Source organism: Octopus bimaculoides, chromosome 18 (assembly GCF_046866305.1).
Source record: "Octopus bimaculoides isolate indiv1 chromosome 18, ASM4686630v1, whole genome shotgun sequence".
NCBI lineage: Eukaryota > Metazoa > Mollusca > Cephalopoda > Octopoda > Octopodidae > Octopus > Octopus bimaculoides.
The window spans coordinates 46,894,140-46,916,639 of record NC_142945.1 but is presented as its reverse complement, the minus strand read 5'-3'; the positions used below and the strand labels follow the sequence as shown (position 1 = coordinate 46,916,639).

At 38.7% G+C, this 22,500-nt stretch overlaps 1 protein-coding gene across 2 annotated transcripts in view; it reads left to right on the top strand.

The window, feature by feature from the left end:
* LOC106877380 (solute carrier family 28 member 3) overlaps positions 1-22,500 on the top strand; it is a 178,255-nt gene that overhangs the window by 1,397 nt on the left and 154,358 nt on the right. The gene's annotated exons all lie outside the window — the stretch shown is intronic.

Below are 22,500 nucleotides of genomic sequence, written 5' to 3'. Positions count from 1 at the left end.
ACGTAAGAGCATGGATTGTGAGACTGGGATTCTACCAAATGTTGTACTTGAACACTCCACCATACGTCATTCCAACAAGGATACCTTTACACATTCATCCGACCTGTTAGAAATAACAGCCGCGCCTCCTTCACTTTTAAACGGAATATTTTAGGACAATAAGACAAACATCTTACACTGCACCTAGACTAGATTGACATGATGCCACCCATCAACATATCCAACAGCTGAGCCACAAATAAGTTGTCACTTCTTTCTGCTTACAGTGACCATCATAGTTGGTATCGTATCACCTCGACTCAGGTACTCCTGAATCATTCGCATCTACATACTGTGAACACTAGTGGAGGCGCAATGGCCCGGTGGTTAGGGCAGCGGACACGCGATCATAGGATCGCGGTTTCGATTCCCAGACCGGGCGTTGTGAGTGTTTATTGAGCGAAAACACCTAAAGCTCCACGAGGCTCCGGCAGGGGATGGTGGCGAACCCTGCTGTTCTCTTTCACCACAGCTTTCTCTCACTCTTACTTCCTGTTTCTGTTGTGCCTGTAATTCAAAGAGTCAGCCTTGTCACACTGTGTCATGCTGAATATCCCGGACAACTACGTTAAGGATACACGTGTCTGTGGAGTGCTCAGCCACTTGCACGTTAATTTCACGAGCAGGCTGTTCCATTGATCGGATCAACTGGAACCCTCGACGTCGTAAGCGACGGAGTGCCAACATTGTGAACACTATTCCAGGCCCCGCATGAACCGTTATTTCTCGACTTCCTCTGGGATCACCTCACTGTTCATGGGTTTTTTTCCTGCAGTTCTAGACAGGAAAATATTCAAGACAAACGGGGATTGCCTTCTTCCATCACCTCCTCGGCCTCGGAGACCCTATGAAGGGACATAAATACAGCCCTTCTACTTCCATATTACACCAGGGAAAACGTAGATCGAAATTCTGCTTTGCCATGCCTTGAACTTTCAACTCCTTGACGGAATCGTAGTGATGCCGTCGTAACATGTGCAATACCTTGGACATTTTTAGTTTTGGTGGAGCCCGTCCCTCTCGTGATCGGATCACAGTCGATGTTTTGCAGAAGAGAGAAAGTCTGATTGACAGAGGGGGGAGAGGGAGAGAGAGAGAGAGAGAGAGAGAGAGAGAGAGAGAGAGAGAGAGAGAGAGACTGGTAGTTCAGCTACAGTCCCCCACCCACCCAAGGATGAAAAGCAAAGTAAACGTCGGCGGAATTTCTCAGAGAACCGAGACGATCCACAGAAAGCCAAGAATACCGACCCTCTAACAACTGCCAATGAGTCGCATTGACCTAAAGCATACCAAACAATGGATGTCAAATATGGAACGCATTTGGTCAAAGAAAGACTTACTCAGTCAGGAGAGACCCTAGGCTAAACAACAATCACAACAACAACAACGTTTCACTCTTTAAAAACAAAAACAAAAAAAATGGTTAATTATTCCACCGGTTGAATCATTTATCCTATCTATAGCCAGATTATTCAAAAGCGATTGAGTATTTCACAGACACGTGTACCGTTAACGTAACCCTGAGACACAATCAACATGAAACAACGTATGATAAATTAGTCCCTCTTTATTATTATTATCATTATTATTATTATTATTATTTTTATTATTTTTATTATTATTATTATTTGTCTTTGCCTTTCGGGGTTAATAAATTAAGTACCGGTGAAACACTGGGGTCGATGCAATCGACTTGTCCCCTCCCGTAAAATTTCAGGCCTTGTGCCTTTAGTACGAAGGGTTCTTCTTCTTCTTCTTCTTCTCCTCCACCTCCTTCTCCTTCTTCTTCTTCTTCTTCTTCTTCTTCTTCTTCTTCTTATTATTATTATTATTATTATTATTATTATTATTATTATTATTATTATTATTATTATTATTATTATTAAGGCGACGAGCTGGCTGAATCGTTAGCACAGCGGGGAAAATGCTTAGCAGCATTTCGTCCGTTTTTACGTTCTGAGTTCAAATTCTGCCGGGGTCGACTTTACCTTTCATCCTTTCAGGGTCGATAAATTAAGTACCAGTGAAACACTGGGGTCGATGTAACCGGCTGGTCCCCTTCCCCAAATTTCAGGCTTTGTGCTTTTAGTAGAAAGGATTATTATTATCATTATTATTAGTCGTCCCTAGGCGTAACTATAACATCCTCATGTCATAATTTTTAGTCCAAAACAGTATCAGCTGATTGCAAGTCTTCAATGAACGGTGTTTATTTCACAGATTTCCTTCCCCTATATGGATTGTCTTCAAGGGTGGGTACCATCTACCCATGACTATATTCGATGGCCGATGACTCTCCGGAGTTCCTCCGTCCTTTGACGGGTCTTGTCTTTCATTCCGCAAGGTGTCCAAAAATCACCCTCCTCACCAAGTAAGTTTGGCGGGGTTACCAGTTTAGTCGCCTACGACCCGACCGTCCAACAAGCTGTTCTGGATCACATGTTACCACTAACGCAAGTGGCCGAGTATTCGGAAGGACGAAGAGAGAAAGACAAAACTAAATTTAAGGGTTACAGATACAAACCATCTAGCAAGCTTCCGTACTGTTTCCTTCGCTCCAGTTTCATTCATAAGGTTTCTGTCTACTTGTGACTATGGTAAAAGAAACTACTCAAGGTGCTCCGCAGAGGGATCGATCCCGAGCGGAACCTCATACCTACTAAATGAACTTCTTAACTAATAGTCCATACATGACTACACTACACCATACAACATCACCCTATATTACACTGTACTATACTACATTACACTCAGTACAGTTATTTACTTGTCTCTGTCATTAGACTGCGGCCACACTGGAGCACTGCCTCTAGGAACTTTTAGTCGAATGAATGAATCGACCCCGGTACTTATTTTATCGTAAAGCTTGGTACTTGTTCTATCGACTCTTTTGCCGAACCTCTAGATTACGGGGACGTAAACATATCAGCACCGGTTATCAAACGGTGGGGGGGGGGGCGGACAAACACAGACACACGCACACACACACTCACAGACACACGCACACACACACTCACAGCCACACACATACGACGGGCTTCTTTTCAGTTTCTGTCTACCTCATCTAGTGGGAACCTGGAACCATACTATACTATACTGTACATACACACACACACACACACACACACACATATGTATGAATACATACGTATGTGTATATGCATGTTTGTTTATGTATGTATACATATATACACATACGTATGTATGCATGTTTATGTATATATATATATATATATATATATATATATATACACATACGTATGTATGCATGTTTGTTTATGTATACACACACACATATATACACCCACTTTAATGCTTAGCCAACATGCGAACAGTCAGTCATTCATAAACAGACATTCGCTTTCCCTCTCACTTTTCCTCTTACTCATACACACAATCCCCCCCCCCCCGGCATACACACACACGCACGCACGCACATTACACTCTCCCCACATTCTTGTGATTACGCAATCATTTTAAGTTTATATATACATATATATATATATATAAATAAATATATAAATATATATGTGTTTGTGACTCTGTGTGTGTATTAAAGATGACACTGTCGGGGTGCAGATTGTGTAGGGACGCCTTCTGCATGAATGTATTTCCTTTCCTTTTCCCCTTCCCACTGCAGGTGTAATCTTAATCAACATACCTTTGATTTACGACTTAAAATATCTTTAACAGCGACTTAATTATATTCACACAAACACAACATACATACGCACACGCACTCACACACACGCACGCACGCACGCACACACACACACACACACACATGCATATACGGACATGTATGTATATCGAATGTGCCTGTGTATATAAAGAGATGTCATTATTTGTATTTATTTTAACTCCACCTACTAAAATAGTGGTCAATGACATTTAGCTAACTGTGTGTTACCCACAGGCGCTCGTGCATCACGCGCACACTCGCATACACGCGCACACGATGCGCAGCCATCCCTTCTAACGTAAACTGTTGGACACCTGATATTCTCGTATATCAGGCGCACAATTGTATGTCTTTTACCTTTTTAATTGTTTCGATCATTGGACTGCAGCCATGCTGGGGTACCGGCTTGGAAGGTTTTAGCTGAACAAATCAACGCCAGAACTTATTTATTCTTTTCAAGCCAGCTACTTATTCTATCGGTCTCCTTTGCCGAAGTAGTTAGTGCGACGTAAACAAACTAACACCGGCTGTCAAGTGGTGGTGGGGAACAAACACAAATGCACGCATATACATACATACTTACATATATGCATACATACATACATGCATACATACCTACATCATACATACATACATACATACATAGGTGCAGGCGTGGCAGTGTGTAGTAAGAAGCTTGCTTACCAACCACATGGTTCCGGGTTCAGTCCCACTGCGTGGCACCTTGGACAAGTGTCTTCTGCTATAGCCTCGGGCCGACCAAAGTCTTGCGAGTGGATTTGGTAGACGGAAATTCTGTGTGTATGTATATGTTTGTGTGTCTGTGTTTGTCCCCTCATCATCGCTTGACGACCGATGTTGGTGAGTTTACTTCCCCGTAACTTAACGGTTTGGTGAAAGAGATCGATAAAATAAGTACTAGGCTAACAAAGAATAAGTCCTGCGGTCGATTTGTTCGACTAAAGGCAGTGCTGTAGCATGGCCGCAGTCAAAATGACTGAAACAAATAAAGGAATACATACGTACACTCATATATATATACATATACACACACGTGCAGGAGTGGTTGTGTGGTAAGTAGCTTGCTTACCAACCACATAGTTCCGGGTTCAGTCCCACTGCATGTCACCTTGGGTTCCGTCTTGCAACATTTTCAATAGTCATTAACTCTTGAAAGTTGCAACGATTATTGAAAAGGTTGCCGGACGGTACGAAAATTTTAGAAAAACTAAATAACTAAATGAGTGGAAATCGAACCGGTGAGTGTGTTAAATAATAAGGCACTAAAAGAGAATGACTCTCCCCTAACATGATAATAATAATAATGTGGGTGGGAACTGAACCCGGGGGCCAAGAAGCAAGCTTCTTACCACACAGCCACGCCTCAAACGTGTTGTTGGCACTCCGTCGCTTACGACGTCGAGGGTTCCAGTTGATGCGATCAACGGAACAGCCTGCTCGTGAAATTAACGTGCAAGTGGCTGAGCACTCCACAGACACGTGTACCCTTAACGTAGTTCTCGGGGGATAATCAGCGTGACACAGTGTGTGACAAGGCTGACCCTTTGAATTACAGGCACAACAGAAACAGGAAGTAAGAGTGAGAGAAAGTTGTGGAGGAAGAGTACAGCAGGGTTCGCCACCATCATCCCCTGCCGGAGCCTCGTGGAGCTTTTAGGTGTTTTCGCTCAATAAACACTCACAACGCCCGTTCTGGGAGTCGAAACCGCGATCCTATGACCGCGAGTCCGCTGCCCTAACCACTGGGCCATTGCGCCTCCACTACAGTACTATAACTATCAGTAAAACAAGAGGAATGCAACGGTACATTTCTATCTAAATATATATATATATATATATATACGGCTTCGTGGTTACTGTCGTTTTGTTGTAACTGTTGACGTTGTTATTGTTGTTGCTGTTTCTCGTGTTTCTAATGCGATTCTTGTTTGTACAGCTGTCGTTCCTTCGTGCTGGTGTTGTGACTTGCGTCCCGTATGTCACGTGTCACGCATATGTCTGCGACAAATCCGTAAACAATAATAGCAAGACTTGATGGTTTTTTTAAAAAAAATGTGTGTATATGTACGTGCGTGAATACGTATATGTGTTTATATGTGTGTGTTTGTTGCAAATATGAGTGTCTGTACATGTGCGTTTTTTTTTATGTGGATGTGCAAATATGTGCATGTTTATGTATGTAAGCATGTGTTTGTGTGCATATTTCGCCTTTAAAGTGCACACGGGTGTGTTTGTGTGTGTGTGTGTGTGTGTGTGCATACGAGTGCTTGCGTGTGTATAGAACTGCACGTGTGGATGTATATATGTCAATATGTATTGTATGTGTATGTAAGCGCGTGGGCGTATATGCGTGTGTACGTGTGTGTATATGATTGCGTGTATGTATGTGCATATGTATAAATCTCTAAACGTGCATGTATGTATATAAACACACACACACACGCACATATCAAATTTTACAAAATGAGAGGTGATAGTGACTGCGAAGTTTCGGTCCCCTAGCCTTCATCGGACAGTGTGAAGGGCCAAAATTTCGAAGTCACTTTCACCCACTTTTTTTGTAAAACTTTAATAAAGAAGCATTTTACAAAAATATATTGAGTAATTCTTCATTTTAATGTTAAATTGCTTTTATTAAAACTTGTCACAGAAACAAACATTAAAACAAAGATATACATAGGCTAAGTATGCCATGATTTTAGTCTACAGTTGCTTCTATTGTATAATTCGAATTTTATCCAGCCCAAGCGGTGTCATTGCAAATCAAGGAATTATTTTATACGCTTTCTCTGTATATTTTCTATCTAAGATAAGTGATGCCGTTTATTTAACTAATATTGTTTAACGCTCGAATTTATTTATTTAATAACACTATCTTTTCATATATATTTATGTTCAAAAAGATGTTTACCATTAGTACACAGATATTATTTTGGATGCATCATACCTTTAACTTAAATTATTAGCCTTAAGCGTTTACATTTCATTTATTGTATTAACGAAAGCTTTCCTACAAGTACTGATATTTTTATTATTTATTTAATAAGACATGTTATCTGAATTCTTATTTCTTCCAGAGACCTGATGAGTGACTGCATTTTGAGTAGAATATAATCTTGATCAATTTATTGTGAATTGTACTGGTTTTTTCTGCTATAATTTGACTACGAAACGCGCGTAGTCAACACATTGCCTTCTATTTTATCAATGTACTACTTTGAATATATATATATATGTGTGTGTGTGCGTGTGTGTGTGTGTGTACATGCATATACGACGGGCTTCTTTCAGTTTCCGTCTACCAAATCCACTCACAAGGCTTTGGTCGGCTCGAAGCTATAGTAGAAGACACTTCCCTAAGGTACCACGCTGTAGGACTGAACCCGGAACCATGTGGCTGGGAAGCAAGCTTCTTACCACACAGCCACTCCTACGCCTATGTATGTGTGTGCGTGTGTGTGTGTGTGTGTGTGTACGAGCATTCGTGTGGACATAACTTTAAAAAGTGACTAAATCGTACTGCTAACACAAAAAGGTAGAACGTAGTAGTAACTTATATACTAAGTAGTATATAATAATTGTCTTCGAAATAGTCTTCACTAGCAACACACACACACACACACACACACACACATGCACACAGAAACGAACGTATGTGCTGCGAGGTTATATAAATAACTGTGTATATGCGCATGTCTGTGTACTTGTGGAAATATGTTTGTGTGTGTTTATATATATGTGAAGAAATCGTTTCCTGTTTGCGTATATGGTTATTCTTCGTTAAGATACGCGCAATTTAATTGTGGGGGTAAAGATTTAATTTAATAACCATGTTTTCTGTATTCCTCTTAAACTTTCGGCTTGAACATAGATACATGCATACATACATGTGTTTATAAAATATGCCTGTATATGTATATTATATATATATATACATATACCGGTATGTTTACATAACATATCTAAATAGTACAAACACACAAATAAATTTGTATGTAAATGTATAAACAGACATAACTTTGAATGTATATTTGTTTCCGTATAAACTTAAATCGGCCTTGTGAGCAGTGTTTCAACGTGCTTTTATTATGAATGTTTATATATGTAAGTGCGCATGGACCTCTGTCTGTATGTATGTATGTATGTGGCTCTCGGTATGGGTGTGCGTATGGATGGATGTTCATGTTAATGTATGTGTTAGACTACAGTTTCTCTCGGCGTCATTCATATTTGTTTATGTGTTACCGTGAACTGGAGAGATTTGGGGTAGGAAGTTTTACAGCCGTCTTGTCATATATATATATATATATATATATATATATATATATATATATAAATATATATATATATATATATATATATATGTACATACCTAAATATATATGTATATATACATGCATATATGGGTACCGGACATAAAAAAAAAAAAACGAGACAGAATGAGAAACGAGAATATAAAAAACAAAAGCATAGAAAATGAACATTTTTTTTCGAACTACGAAACAAACAAACAGAGAAACGAGACATGCAACATAAAGGACATTTCCTTCATCAGTTGTCCCCTGTTTTATCCACTCCGCGTTTCGAAGGTAAGGACAAGACGCGACTTCGTTAAACAGTCCTTCCCGCAAAGCAAATTAAATAACATTTGGGATTTTTTGTGGAGGGTGAAAGTGGTAATAAAAACACGATAGTGAGAACAAAACAATAAAAACAAATGGTGAGGGCTGTTAAGCGAAGACGATATGAAGTGCTGAACGCTGGAAAAACGAGCTTTGAGAAGAGACAGATAAAAGCACGTCTTGTCTTTAGGAAGGAAGTGGAAGAAAGAAAGGATGGCCGTTAATCACGTGTGAGCAACGAGAGAGCCAAGAAGGAAGAGTGAGTGAGTGAGTGAGAGAGAGAACAGTGAAGGGGAGAGGAGAAGAGTAGGGAAAGGGTGGGAGAGAAAAAACAGACAGGAAGAACAAGAGAGGGGGATAGATAGACAGAAAAGAGATAGAATAAATGTGCGCATCGTAATTATTAAAATAAAACTTACTTGGAAAAGGATGCATGGCGTTCGATCATATGATAATATCAGGTCATCCCATAAGTTCTGTCCGAGCTTTGAATAAAGAAAACAAGTGATCAAATGTTATACTTAATTGAAATTTAAATAATCAATGTACTTTCTCTGATTATCTACGACTTCCTTCCATCTATTTACAAGCTTTTTAATCCCATCAATGTAAAACTCTTTTGGTTTCAAAGCGAAGAACTTTGAAATGTCAGTTTCGACCTCCTCCTGGCTTGCGAAACTTATGTCCCCCAAATGATTCTGTAAACTACGAAACAAACGGTAGTCTGAAGGAGCAAGGTCAGGAGAATAAGGCGGATGAGGAATTTTTTCTCAACCGAGCTCTTCGATCTTCTGTGATGTGATCTTTGCAGTGTGGGGTCGCGCATTGTCCTGATGAAATATCTCTCCTTTTCGATTCACTGAAGTGGGTCTTTTTTTCTTCAAAGCTTGGTTCAAACGGTCTAATTGCTGACAGTAGACTTGAGCATTGATTGTTGCCTTAGGTGGTAACAATTCAAAGTGAATTACACCTTTGCAATCCCACCAGATAGGGAGGAGAATCTTTTTCTCATGAAGTTCCCTTCTCGGTTGAGGTTGAGTTTTTTCCCTTTTACCAAGCCACTGTTTACGACGTTTAACATTTCGATACAGGCTAGCCTGTATGGTCTGGCTAAGTCAAAATGGTTTTTTGTATTCTTCGTTTCCAATTGGAGAGTTTAAATGTAGTTATAGCAATATGTCCTTCTGTTGAAATGAAATTTCAGTAAATTTCTATATCTTTTTGGAGCTGAGGATTGCTCTGCATTTTACATTTAATGTAATGTTCACATTGCTTAAATAAATGGAGTCGCATGAAACGATCGTACTGCATTAACTTTGGATATCCTTGTTGCTTATTTTGATTTTAATCACCTTATATATATATATATATATATATATATATATATATATATATATATATATATATATATATATATATATATGAGAGAGAGAGAGAGTTATGAGTGTGTGAGATTTTGTGTATATTTATATTTTATGGCTAAATCTGAATATCTTGTTTAATTAATCTTATGAACAACCTCATTATTTGACCATGATAATTTATTACATTGGTGTCCTTCATGTGTTTCTGTTTTGTCAGTTTTGTCTCTTTATTTCCTTGTGTAATAAAATTATTTTCATGTAGTTGATAGCGACGCCGTGAGTCATTTTAAAAACAGTTTCTATCACAAACCAGCCAACAGTTTCGATCAGTAAAGTTACTTCAAGTGCAGTTTGAAGATTAGACTGAAACCTTTGAGCTATTTAACATCACCAGGTGATTCTTGAGTGTTACTTGTAGGATCTGTTGCGTGCATTTAGACTCGTGCGATTTGTTGTATGCATTTAGGCCAGATCTCTTGTAGGAGGTTGACTACCATTCCTTCTTCCTAGAATCATTAAAAAGTTAGCTGTCTTTTTTTTTTATTCCTATGCTTTTATTGACATAGCTATATATGCACACCTAGACAACGCTTCAAACACAATTATATACATATATACTCATACATACAAGGTTTGTTCAATAAGTATTCGGACTGTTGCTATAATAACGAAGCTAAAGCACGCAGAGTGAAGCTGCTTGGCACACATTGACCTTGAACTCTGATGTGCATGCGTACTAATTTTTAACGTTCTAGCTCACTTCCGCTGTTTACAGCAGTCTTTGGAAGGAAGGTGTGTAGCGTGTGATCGTCGCATTGACCATGACAGAGTAAGTTGTCATGGTGATACCTGCTCAGAGGCCTACGCAAAGTTGCAGAAAGTGTATGGAGAGAGATGTATAAGCTGCACAAAAGCGTACGAGAGATTCAGACGTTTCCAAGATGACCGAAAAAATGTCGATATTGACGAACGTTCTGGGGGACCCACAATCGGCAGAACTGCACCATCCGTGAGTTATCAGAGGGTGTGCAGATTAGTTACGGTTCAGCTCAGTCCATTATCGCTGAAGATTTGGGTATGAGACACAGGTCTGCCAAGTTTGTGCCAATACTGCTTTCAGCTGATTAAAAAGACATTCGGGTTTCAGTTGCACAAGATCTCGTTGATTGTGTCGAGGACGATGAAATCTTTTTGAAAATTTTGCGAAGGCCTCTGAGCAGGTATCGCCAAGTTTTTGGCAAAATTTGATGCAGATTCTCTGCTAAAGCTCCTCTGCCATATTCAAAGCGGCGATCACATGCTACACACATTCCTTCCAAGCACTGCTGTAAACAGTGGAAGTGAGCGAGAAAGTTAAAACTGAGTGCGCATGCAGAGCAGAGTTCGAGGTCAATTTGTGTCAGGCGGCTTCACTCTGCGTGCCTTAGCTTCGTTATTATAGCAAAGGTCCGAATACTTATTGATCAGACTACGTATATAGAAGATACACACACTCTCTCTCTCTCTCTCTCTCTCTCTCTCTCTCTCTCTCTCTCTCTCTCTCTCTCTCTCTCTCTCTCACTCACTCACTCACATACATAACAATTGTGCTACTATTTATAGATTGACATGGACATGACAAGAATTTCCGTTCAGTTGCTTTATCGTCTTTCGTTTCGTTTCCTGTTTTTCGTTCCTTTCTTTCTTCCCTCCCTCCTTCTTTCCTTTCTCCGTCGTTCCGTCTTTCCTTCTTTTTCTCTCTTTCCCCACTTCTCAATTCCTCATTCTCTCTCTCTCTCTCTCCGACCTCAGCCCCGCCTCTACCTCATTTTATTACATTATGTTTCTGAATGTTATTTCCTTAAAAGGAAAACAAAAATAAAAGGGGGTTGTCCTTTTACTGTGAAGGGGTTCTTGTATCGGAATTAACTGTTGACATCGTCGACGTCGTTGTTGTTGTTGTTGTTGTAGGTATTGTTGTTGTTGTTGATATTGTTACCGATGTTCTTGCTACTGTTGTTTTTTATGTTTTTATTTGTTGAGAAACTTGATATTTCACAACACACACGGGCACACACACACACATACATATACACACACTCATACACAGATGCACACACATGCACGTACACTCAGACACACAGATACACGCAAACACACACACATACGCACGCACGCACCATACGGGTACAGAAACATACCCATGAACACACAGACGCAGACATACGCACACACACACACGCACACACACACACACACGTGTTCTCTGCATTCTTACATTTCGGCAAAGAAAAGTAAACAACGGAAAAAGCGAAAGAACCTCCATCTGGTTGCATTACCTGCTAGAAGTAGCAGCTATATTCCTCTTAAATCATGTTCAACCGTTTTAAAAACGAAAGGATACGTTTAATAACGTCTTCCTAGATACATTATGCTCACAGAAAAAAAAAAGAAAAAAGAAACATTGGTTAAAATTGAAATGTTTTTGATCATATGACTTCTGAATTAGGACGACTCAGGGTTAAGCAACTAACAATAACAATTTCAAAATGCGTTTTTTTATTTGCTCCCATCCCCATCGCTTAGCTATAAATATACTTAAATGGGTAAAAGGGTTTGTTGGATGTGCGGTATGGTGGAAAACGAGCTCTCATATAAACAGTCTTGTCAGGAATGATCCCTAAATCACTCGACTCTGAAAATGGAAGGTAGTTAACACAACACACACACACACACACACACACACACATTCATCATTATTCCATTACACTTACGGGTAAGCAAAAATCAAAACAAGGCAATGTAGAAAACGATCAACGGAAAAGAGCAATTACTTATGGATTACCTCTCGTCAGCCATGACTTCCTGAATCACCCTAGTTTCGGCGTGCATACGTGCGTGGATTTAAAACCATGGAACTAGTCCAGTGATCGTAAACATCAGTGAGGTAGTGGAAATTACTAAGGAAATATCTTAGAACATGAAAGACAACAACATACAAGTGAGACAGAAAATTAAGGACTAAAATACATGTGATGTAGTACCGTAATATATATGTAGGGGTAGTGTTTCATTATGCGTCTCCTCTAAATTTTGTAGAGTGTCAGTTATTGTTGGGTGGGGAGTAAAGTCTTTTGAATGCAGTCCTTGCTATGTTAAGAATGTTATTTGCCAGGGCAGCTCCTTGGATCGTGAGGATTATTATTTGGAGTTGTCTTAAGATATTTAGCTGAAAGTTTGCTAATGTTGAATTAGAGTGTGATGCTATGTTGTTTTCTTGATCTGTGGTAATGTTTATATAGTTTTCTTTTTGTTGCTGAGACAAGACTGGGATGGCACTATGGCAGGATTCTTTTAAGGGCTGCATTTATAGAGTCAGTAGTGCTGCTTTTGCGCGTGGTGTCTTAGTTGAGCATGAGTGATGTGTGGTTGAAGAACGTTAGAAAGGAATGAAGGTTCGTATCACCTACACAAGAGTCGGTGTTGTTGCATATAACAACTGTTAAGTCATTGATGTATAGAAGAAAGACTGCAGAAGACAAAACTGAACTCTAGGACAGAAACAACTCTGTTGTCAATACGCGCTGCGATAGTGTGATCTGATTAAAAGCTACTGATCGAAGAAATGAGGGGTAAATGAAACCAATAAGTAGGCAGTTTCGATAAGAAATTTTCAAAGTGGACACAGTTGAAAACTTTACTAATGTTGAGAGCAGCAATTCGTTTACCAAATTTCTACAATGTGAGAATACACTGGTGGTTGACAGAGGAACGTAGTTTCCCAATAGCCCTGTCTTTATAGAAACCATAGTGGCAAGGTTATTCAAGAGAAAGAGATTCCAGGTGTTGTGGAAGATAATGGCTCATTGAACACAATCAACGTCGTGTTACATACTTCGATTTCAAAGAATGAATGCAAATAAAATTCTCTTTACAAGGGCTGAAATTTTGTAGGAGGTGGGGATAGTTGATTACATCGAAATCCGTTGCTCAACTGGTATTTATTTTATCAACACCGAAAAGATGAAAGGCAAAGTCGACTTCCAAGGAATCTGAACTTAGAACGTAAAGCCGGAAAAAATGTTGCAAAGCATTTTATCTGGCGTGCTAATGATTCTGCCAGCTCGCCACCTTAAAGAAATCCAAATATGATGGCTCACTTCAACAGAGAAGATTTAAAATACAAGATGGTTTTACAGAATCGTCTTTTGAAAGTTTGGACTTCATTTTCTAAGACGATTCTTAAAGTGCTTATTCAAGAATGTGGTTTTCAATTCTGATTTCTAAAGTACAAACAATTTCGAGGGTCGGAAGTTACATAAAATCCAAGTCATAGATTCCGTTGATTAACATGGATTAATAATTTCATAATTAATTATATAAGTGTTAATTATTCATCATATAAAACGTATGAGAAACTTATATAGCACCGAAGCTATATAAATTACAGTTATGTTGATATTGCAATGCTTCAGTTATTACAACCAGATGTTTTTATGTCTTGCTATGAACCCGAAATTATTTTAAAGCCATTCCAGATCAAATTTCGTACACACAACTAATCCCGATATTTAATGAAGCATAATGTAATTTCTTCTCCCACAACAGATTCCAAATATATTGCCAGTATCAGAGTGTATTCTACAGGGTGCGGCAGAAATACTTCCCACATTTTAAACTTTCACCTATGTGTTGCTAATGAACTTATGCAAGTGCCAATGATGTTTTCATTTAGCTAATGAAAAACAAAAACTGCAATCCTTTCTTTAAACAACAGTAAAATTAATTTTTCATAAATGTTGTTTCTTTTTCCTTTTGTCAACCTTTCAAATGTGGGAGGTATTTCTGCCGCACCCTGTAGATATTAACTACATGACAATCTCACGGAAATCAGCCAGTTCGCACAGTTCATCCGAGGGTTCCCCTCACTGAAGGTCTGGAGAGATCCGTTCGTTTACCGTAGAAAAAAAATTACTACGCTCAAAGAGAGCCCGATCACTTGGCAAACGAAAAGTATGGAATGATAACGTGCCCGCCATGCGCCGTCGTTACAATGTGTCCTGCGACGATCCGAAAATTTTATTTCTCACGTCGCAATATGTGCGGCCTCGATTACTTCCTTCCATCATTTCCGCGTCGTGAATGGAGACCATAATCTCACGTCAATGCGTTAAAGTATCAAAGCTAGAATCTATATCAACAAAAGCTTTCTCAGACAAAACAAAGTAAACTTTAATTGTTTTAATAAAATTAATTATCTCGGCAATTTTATTTTAAACCGGTTTCAGTTCGATTTCTTATTTTGCGGGGCAACTAAGACCAGTGTAGAATGCAGTGATTTATAATAGCATCCAGATGTTGTTCGTTTTCATGCAGTCTACCGTAGAGAGTGTTTCATTGGTACAAATGGTGACACGTGACTTTCATGGTAATTTCCGGTCTTAATGTTAATTTTTGTAGAGCCTGGCATTTGTTTGCAACCTGACTTTACAAACATACACACACACACTCACGAAAAACCAAACACATTTGATAATTAACTTCCATCAATGAAATAGATATATGCTTATAGCTTCTCATTTGTTTGGTGATATCTGGTAGAGTTTCTTCACATTGGAAATGTATTAACCTGGGCAGTTACAGGCTGGCGTATTTATAACATTACATTCGGTGAGAGCTTTTTTACTTTCGTTATTACGTGTATTAATATTAGGCTATTGAGAGAGGTTGTATAAATAAGGCTGAGGAAACTTGTAAAGCAAAACTGAATGTTGACGCTTATCATGATATATTCGTCAATGTCGGCAGACTATTGCAAAATGTGATAACAAACTGTATCGCGTGAGAGAGAGAGGAATTTTACATACTCCATGTTCTACTTAATCTTTTAGCATTGTTTCAACATTTTTCAAGCAAGATAATTGACTCTACCAACGTAGGAGACTTTATTTCTTTGTGTAACCGTTTCAGATATTTTATAAGAAGCAATCTGAATCTCTTCAGAAACTGTTTATATATTTCAAAAAAAAATTATTTGCCTCTTGTTTGTCTTTCTGAGAGTATTTTGAATGAATCTAGAAACTGTTATCTATATTTTATCTTTTACTTGTTTCAATCATTGGACTGCGACCATCCTGGGGCACCGCTTTCCTTGAAGGGTGTTACTTAAACGAAACGCCCCCATTATTTATCTGGCACTTATTCTATCTGTCTCCTATGTCTGACTGCTATGTTACGAGGACGTAAACAAACTAACATCAATTGTCAAGCGAAGGTGGAGACAAACAGACAGAAACACACACATTCAACGGGCTTTTACACAGTTTCGTCTATCAGATTCACTTACCAGGCACTGGTCGGCCAGGGGCTATAGTAGAAGACACTTACCCGAAACCAAGTGATTGCAAGACACTTACCCGAAACCAAGTGATTGCAAAACGAGCTTCTAAACCAACTTTTAAAATATTTGCCTGCTTTGCTTATCGTTTTAAAAATCTCTTTAAATAATTTGAATGTTTTCCTTAAAGAAATAAATGATTACATTTCAAATGTCTTTATCTTGCAAGAAAGCTTTGATTCAGATGTCATCGGATTTATATCCACATACCAAGCACAGCAATGAAGAAGGGTTTTCATTTCAATACGAAGAAAACAAAAGTATAAATAAATGTCGCTATATTTGTGATAAGCTTGAGTCTTAACACAAAGGCAGCGGAATTTTGTTCAATAAGTAGATACGAAGCATGCTCATTCTTGGATTTTCTTATTTATGAAAACTACGTTTCGTACTTGGAATTTTATCTGTTATGCGGGTATGTATGACTATACATGTGTGTGTATATATGAGTGTGAAGACTTAGGAAAATTGTTCAATCAACTAAGTAGAGCTTATGTAAATAAAAGCAGAAAGAGAACTTAGGTTTTTATCATTTTTTTTTAAATTTCGCGTTACCGCTTATCGCAAACAACTGGCGTCGTTGTTTTCAATCTAGAACAGCAAAATGTTGATCGAAACGAAGCCCTTAAATATTAAAGATTTTAATATTTAAATAGGAATATAAATCTGGCCTCTGACTAATGTACTGTTATGTAAGTGAAAGATTGTCTAAAATCATAACGTGGAAACACTAAGAATGAAAGAGAATGACTAAAGAAGAGATTTATTCGACTAAACTTTTCAAGGTGGTGCTCCAGCATGGCGCAGTCAAATGACTGAAATAAGTAAAAAAAAATTGAAGATACCCAGGGATATTTCAGGTTTAGCTTCGGTCTTCCATTCAATAAGAACAAATCAAGACTGAGGGACTGAACTTAGGTCTTAAGGAGACGGTTTCTATCATTTTTTCTACATTACTAAAGCCGTCCTCGGCTGGGATTTGAACACTCGTCGACAAATTTACGAATTGGTAATTCAACCAAGTCGTGAACAGCTTATACAACATACAAGCATGCGTAGATATAGGCACACAAACAAACATATTTATATAGCGATCACGCACACACACACACACACACACACACAGCGAATGCAGGCCAAACACGCATACACAGAAACAAACACAAACATGCTGGTATGTTTATGCAGGGTGCAACAGTCGATTCTGTGTCCGCTGATCTGTAAGTATTTGTGCACGAGCGTATATATATTGTTGTGCACGGTTGCAAATTGCAACTAAAGTGCGTGTGAGAATGTGTACATATATGTATGTATGTATGTATGTATGTATGTATGTATGTATGTGTGTATGTGTGTGTGTACATATAACGTTACCAAGTGTATCATATAAGAGCGATAAAGAGTTATGGCCTGTGCTATTAGAGGTTGAGGTTGTGGTGATAGAATAAAGGGTGGATATGGAATTTGTAAGACATGCAGTGAGCTGCGGGTGTTTGTTACGGTGCACTGTTTCAGACTGAAGATAACCTACAGCGTAGAAATATATTTGAGAATCATCACAATCACCAACATCGCCACCACCACCACCACCACCACCACCACAGCAGCCGCCGCCACCGCTTCGACCGCCACCGTCTACATTACCATCATTAAGACCACTGCCATCACCACCACCACCATCACCTCCACCACCATCACCACCACCACCATCACAGTAATCATCACTACAACCGCCACCACTTGGAGATTTATGATTTCGTACTGGCTTTCTTGTGTGTTTGTAGGAACATACACATATATGAATACATGATGTATATGCATACACATATGCCCGCACACACAAACACACACACACATGCACATATATATATGCATTAAAATTAAATATTCTAGCAGTACTGCAACGACTTGACTGTCAAGGGTCCACAACTGCTCGATATTCTGCCAAACAACCTCAAAGATTGTAGAGGTGTAGATGTGGATGTCTTGAAAGGGCTTCTGGACACTGTTCAGGAATAGTGAGCGTTGGCACTCCGTCGCTTACGACGTCGAGGGTTCCAGTTGATCCGATCAACGGAACAGCCTGCTCGTGAAATTAACGTGCAAGTGGATGAGCACTCCACAGACACGTGTACTCTTAACGTAGTTGTCGGGGATATTCAGCGTGACACAGAACTTGACAAGGCTGACCCTTTGAATTACAGGCACAACAGAAACAGGAAGCAAGAATGAGAGAAAGTTGTGGCGCAAGAGTACAGCAGGGTTCACCACCATCCCCTGCCGGAGCCTCGTGGAGCTTTAGGTGTTTAAGCTCAATAAACACTCACAACGCGTGGTTTGGGAATCGAAACCACGATCCTATGATCACGCGTCCGCTGCTCTAACCACTGGGCCATTGCGCCTCCACCCTGAATACATTATAAACGCAATAGAAATCGGACACACTTGTCAGTCTGCAAACCTTTCAGTATTACAAATAAGATCATAGTCTTGTACGCTATAAGTTGCTATATAGCGCTTATTTCTTGCCCGGGTTAAGTTTTTGCACTAGCGAGCAAAAAGATTGAGATACAACCCCCACCACACACACATTCACACATATATGCATGCGTGTATGTATGTGAGTGTTTGTGAGTGCATGTATCTATGTATGTATATGTGTATATATGTTTATGTATAAATGTATACATATATACATATATGTGCATAAATATATACATATATATATATATATATATATATACATAGATGCATACACACATGCTTACATATATATGTGTGTGAATATATATACACACACACACACACCCCTTATACACATTATACTGTCTATCTCCTTCACTTTATACACACACACACACACACACACACACACATATATGTATAATATAAATACATATATGTATATATACACATACCTTTTGTTTTCTGTAAATTTGAATTCTCTCTCTCTCTCTCTCTCTCTCTCTCTCTCTCTCTCTCTCTCTCTCTCTCTCTCGCTATATATATATATATATATATATATATATATATATATATATATATATATATATGTATATCCTGATAACATACCTAGTCTGCAAAGATGCTGAAACCGTACGAGTCGCAGAACATCGACTGCACACAGGAACAACTGTTTTCGTCAGCGTTGAAAGTGTTGCTCCTGTAATCCGATACTTTACATCTCATTGCTGTTGAAATACATTGGTCAGCCTACTACTACTACTACTACTACTACTACTACTACTACTACTACTACTATTACTACTACTACAACAGCGGCTTTGTTGTTTGTCTACTTCACAGTTTGAAATGGATTTCTGTACGTGCATGCATCTGTACGTGTGCAGAAGTAAACAACAACTACATACATGTTAATTGTATGGCGGTTGCGTGTCAGTGGTATGTATAATGTTATGGTTAGGACATGGTATGGTCACAGTAGTGTTATGGCAAATGTATGGCTTAGCAGTGGAATAGTTTTGGTGGGGTGACTACGAGTGGGTGTTAAAATAAAGGTGTAAAGGTGGGTGTAAAAGAGGATCAGTTAATTATGATTTTATTCAACATGTCCTCCTCTCAGATTCACACGCTTATTGCAGCGGTCCTTCAGTTTTTTTTTAAAGCCCTGTAAAAGAACTCGGAAGGTTTGGCCTCCAACCAGGCCTTTCACGACACCTTTAAATCCAGGAGCTTTTCAGCACCCCTCGTATACGATTAGTGGAATAGTATAGTCACGATATGTAAATATATTACTGCATTAACGGTATGGCCATGGTATACCCATACCGATTTGCACCGGGTCAGCCCTGGTTAGCCATACTTATGATTAATAGCAGTTTTTCCATGATTTACCTGTCCTTTCATACAGTTTCTCTTAGAGGAGATAATCCAACATGCGGAAAACACCAAGATGTGATTTGAGGGAGAGTTGATTGTTCTTTCAAGCAATTTGAACGACTACATAGAGGCACCTTGTCAGTTTGGTGTAATTGTTTTCACTGCCCTCTATCGGCAGAAGTTCGTCCGGCGTATCAATGTTATAGCTTGGCATTTTCCAAGTAGCAGACAGGACTATGAGGTGCGACAGGTAAATATTTAGCAATACAGTCGTCTTTAGTAATTTCTAAAATTCTTTACTATTGTATACGTTGTGTTTTATAAGCAACTATAACTGACTTTAACGTTATTCTTATTAAAGAGTTTGTGATGCTCGTAATTGGTGGAAATAGTTTCTTGATAAAATGATGATTTCATAGTTAAACAAGAGGGCATTAAATCAGATGCCCTTTCATTGTCGGCTCAATAGTTGTTCCATCAGTACATACTGTAGTCTAATCTATTTTCAATTTAGAGTTACTCTTTATTCGTAAGATCTTTGAAGTGAGAACCATGCCTTTCCTGGAAGAGGGTAGGCCCTTAGAAGTTAGTGATGTGGGAGCCTCAGAGAATCACAAGACGGATTCCTCGATGTAACTTCACTTTATGCTGGTTCACTTAAGCACCAAGACCCCAAGACCGTGTTAGAAGACTAGAGCTTACCCCTGACGCTTGGGATCGGTGAGGAAATAGATATAGGGAAGGTGGAAAATGAAGGTGACAGAGTAATTGCAAAGGGCTCCTGAAGAGTTTGCGTCCCAGAAATTTTCTGTCATATACCATGACTCAGATATAGAGAATAATTATAGGCTGAAGGTGGTCAAGGATATGGGTTTTCTAATCTAGTCAGGTAGACTTTATCGTTATACAAGGCGGAGATCTGGAATAGCACACCAACATAGATAGATTTTTCTCCGTTTTGACGAGGATTTTTCAAACTATTTTTCACCATACACTTCAAAATGGCGGGAGGAAGCTTTTTACGATAAAACATTTTTGAAAAATTTATTTTTTTGCTAACACTCCCATCCCTCATGACGAAATTTTTCATTTATTTGTCTTTTGCACTACAAAACCATCTCTACTCATTTTTTCAAATATATTATACTGTTCCAAGAACTTTTTTTTATTATTCTACTATGTATATATATGTGTGTGTGTGTGCTGTTTTTAAAGAATTGTTGAAGTCCATGAAAATCCATCATTTTGAAAGACTCCTCCTTATTTTTAATTATTGTACATTACCCCATATTTTTCAATTCTCCGACGTAATTATTTTTATGTATATTGTTTTTATACGACTTGTTTGTTCCACGCCAAAACGTCTTTGTAAACCCCATTTAAGCGTCTCATATTCTGTAGATATGAATAATGTATGTAATCGTCCTCAGTAGCAAAATAAAAGAAGCAACAGCAACAACAATCCTTTCTACTACTAAAAGCACAAAGCCTGAAATTTGGGGAAGGGGACCAGCCGGTTACATCGACCCCAGTGTTTCACTGGTACTTAATTTATCGACCCCGAAAGAATGAAATGCAAAATCGACCTCGGCGGAATTTGAACTCAACACAGGCACAAAGGCACACAGGCACACAGGCACAAAGGCACACATACACGCGCGCGACGAGCTTCTTTCAGTTTCCGCTTACCAAATCCACTCACAATGTTTTGGTCAGCCCGAGACGTTAGTAGAAGGCACTTGCCCATGTCACGCAGTGAGACTGAACCCGCAACCATGCGCCTTAAAAAAAAGAAAAAGATCATTGTTGCATTCAGAGCCATTCATTGTTTCCGATTCGGCGAGATTCTTGTTTCGGATGTTCGATTTCGGATTCTTCTTTTATTCCTGTTGTATTTGGCTCCTCTTATCTTTAGTTCAAATACGTCGTTTCGTTACTGAAATCTTTTAGAATTCGAAAGAGCTTTTCCATTCTTTATTTTCCTTACATTACACTTCCTTTTGTAGCCAGTGTGGGTGATACATATTTCGTCTAACCTGCTCATATTGACGTCCGTGTCTATTTCTCTGCTGGCTACATATTATTCTTCTTGTTGATGCTATTTTATACTGGAGTTTAAACTGGAGAGGAACTTTCGCTGCTCCATAAGATTTATTGTCTTTAATTTTATATATCCACCTTTAGTTATCAGCATCAATGGCAGTTAGATAGTCGTGCGTTTGTATTTCTTCATTTCCCCATCTCCCTTTTTTTTCTCTCTTTGTCAATCCTATTTTCCAGAAGAAGAGTGAATACTCGAAACATAAAACGCATTTCCTTCTTTATCCCCCATTTCCTGAGCGCCATCCTAATATATACCGTGTTCGTTTGTTTGTTTGTTTGTTTTTTATTTTGTCTTTACGTAGTTTACCATGCTATGATTCACCATGCTATGATTTACATCTTTAGAATTTCTTAATCCTTAAGTCTTCTTCATATTTCATTTTTTCTATATTTTGTTTATACTGTTCTCTTTCAGAGTTTGTTGGTCAATATTCTGTAGTTTTTTCTAGGGCT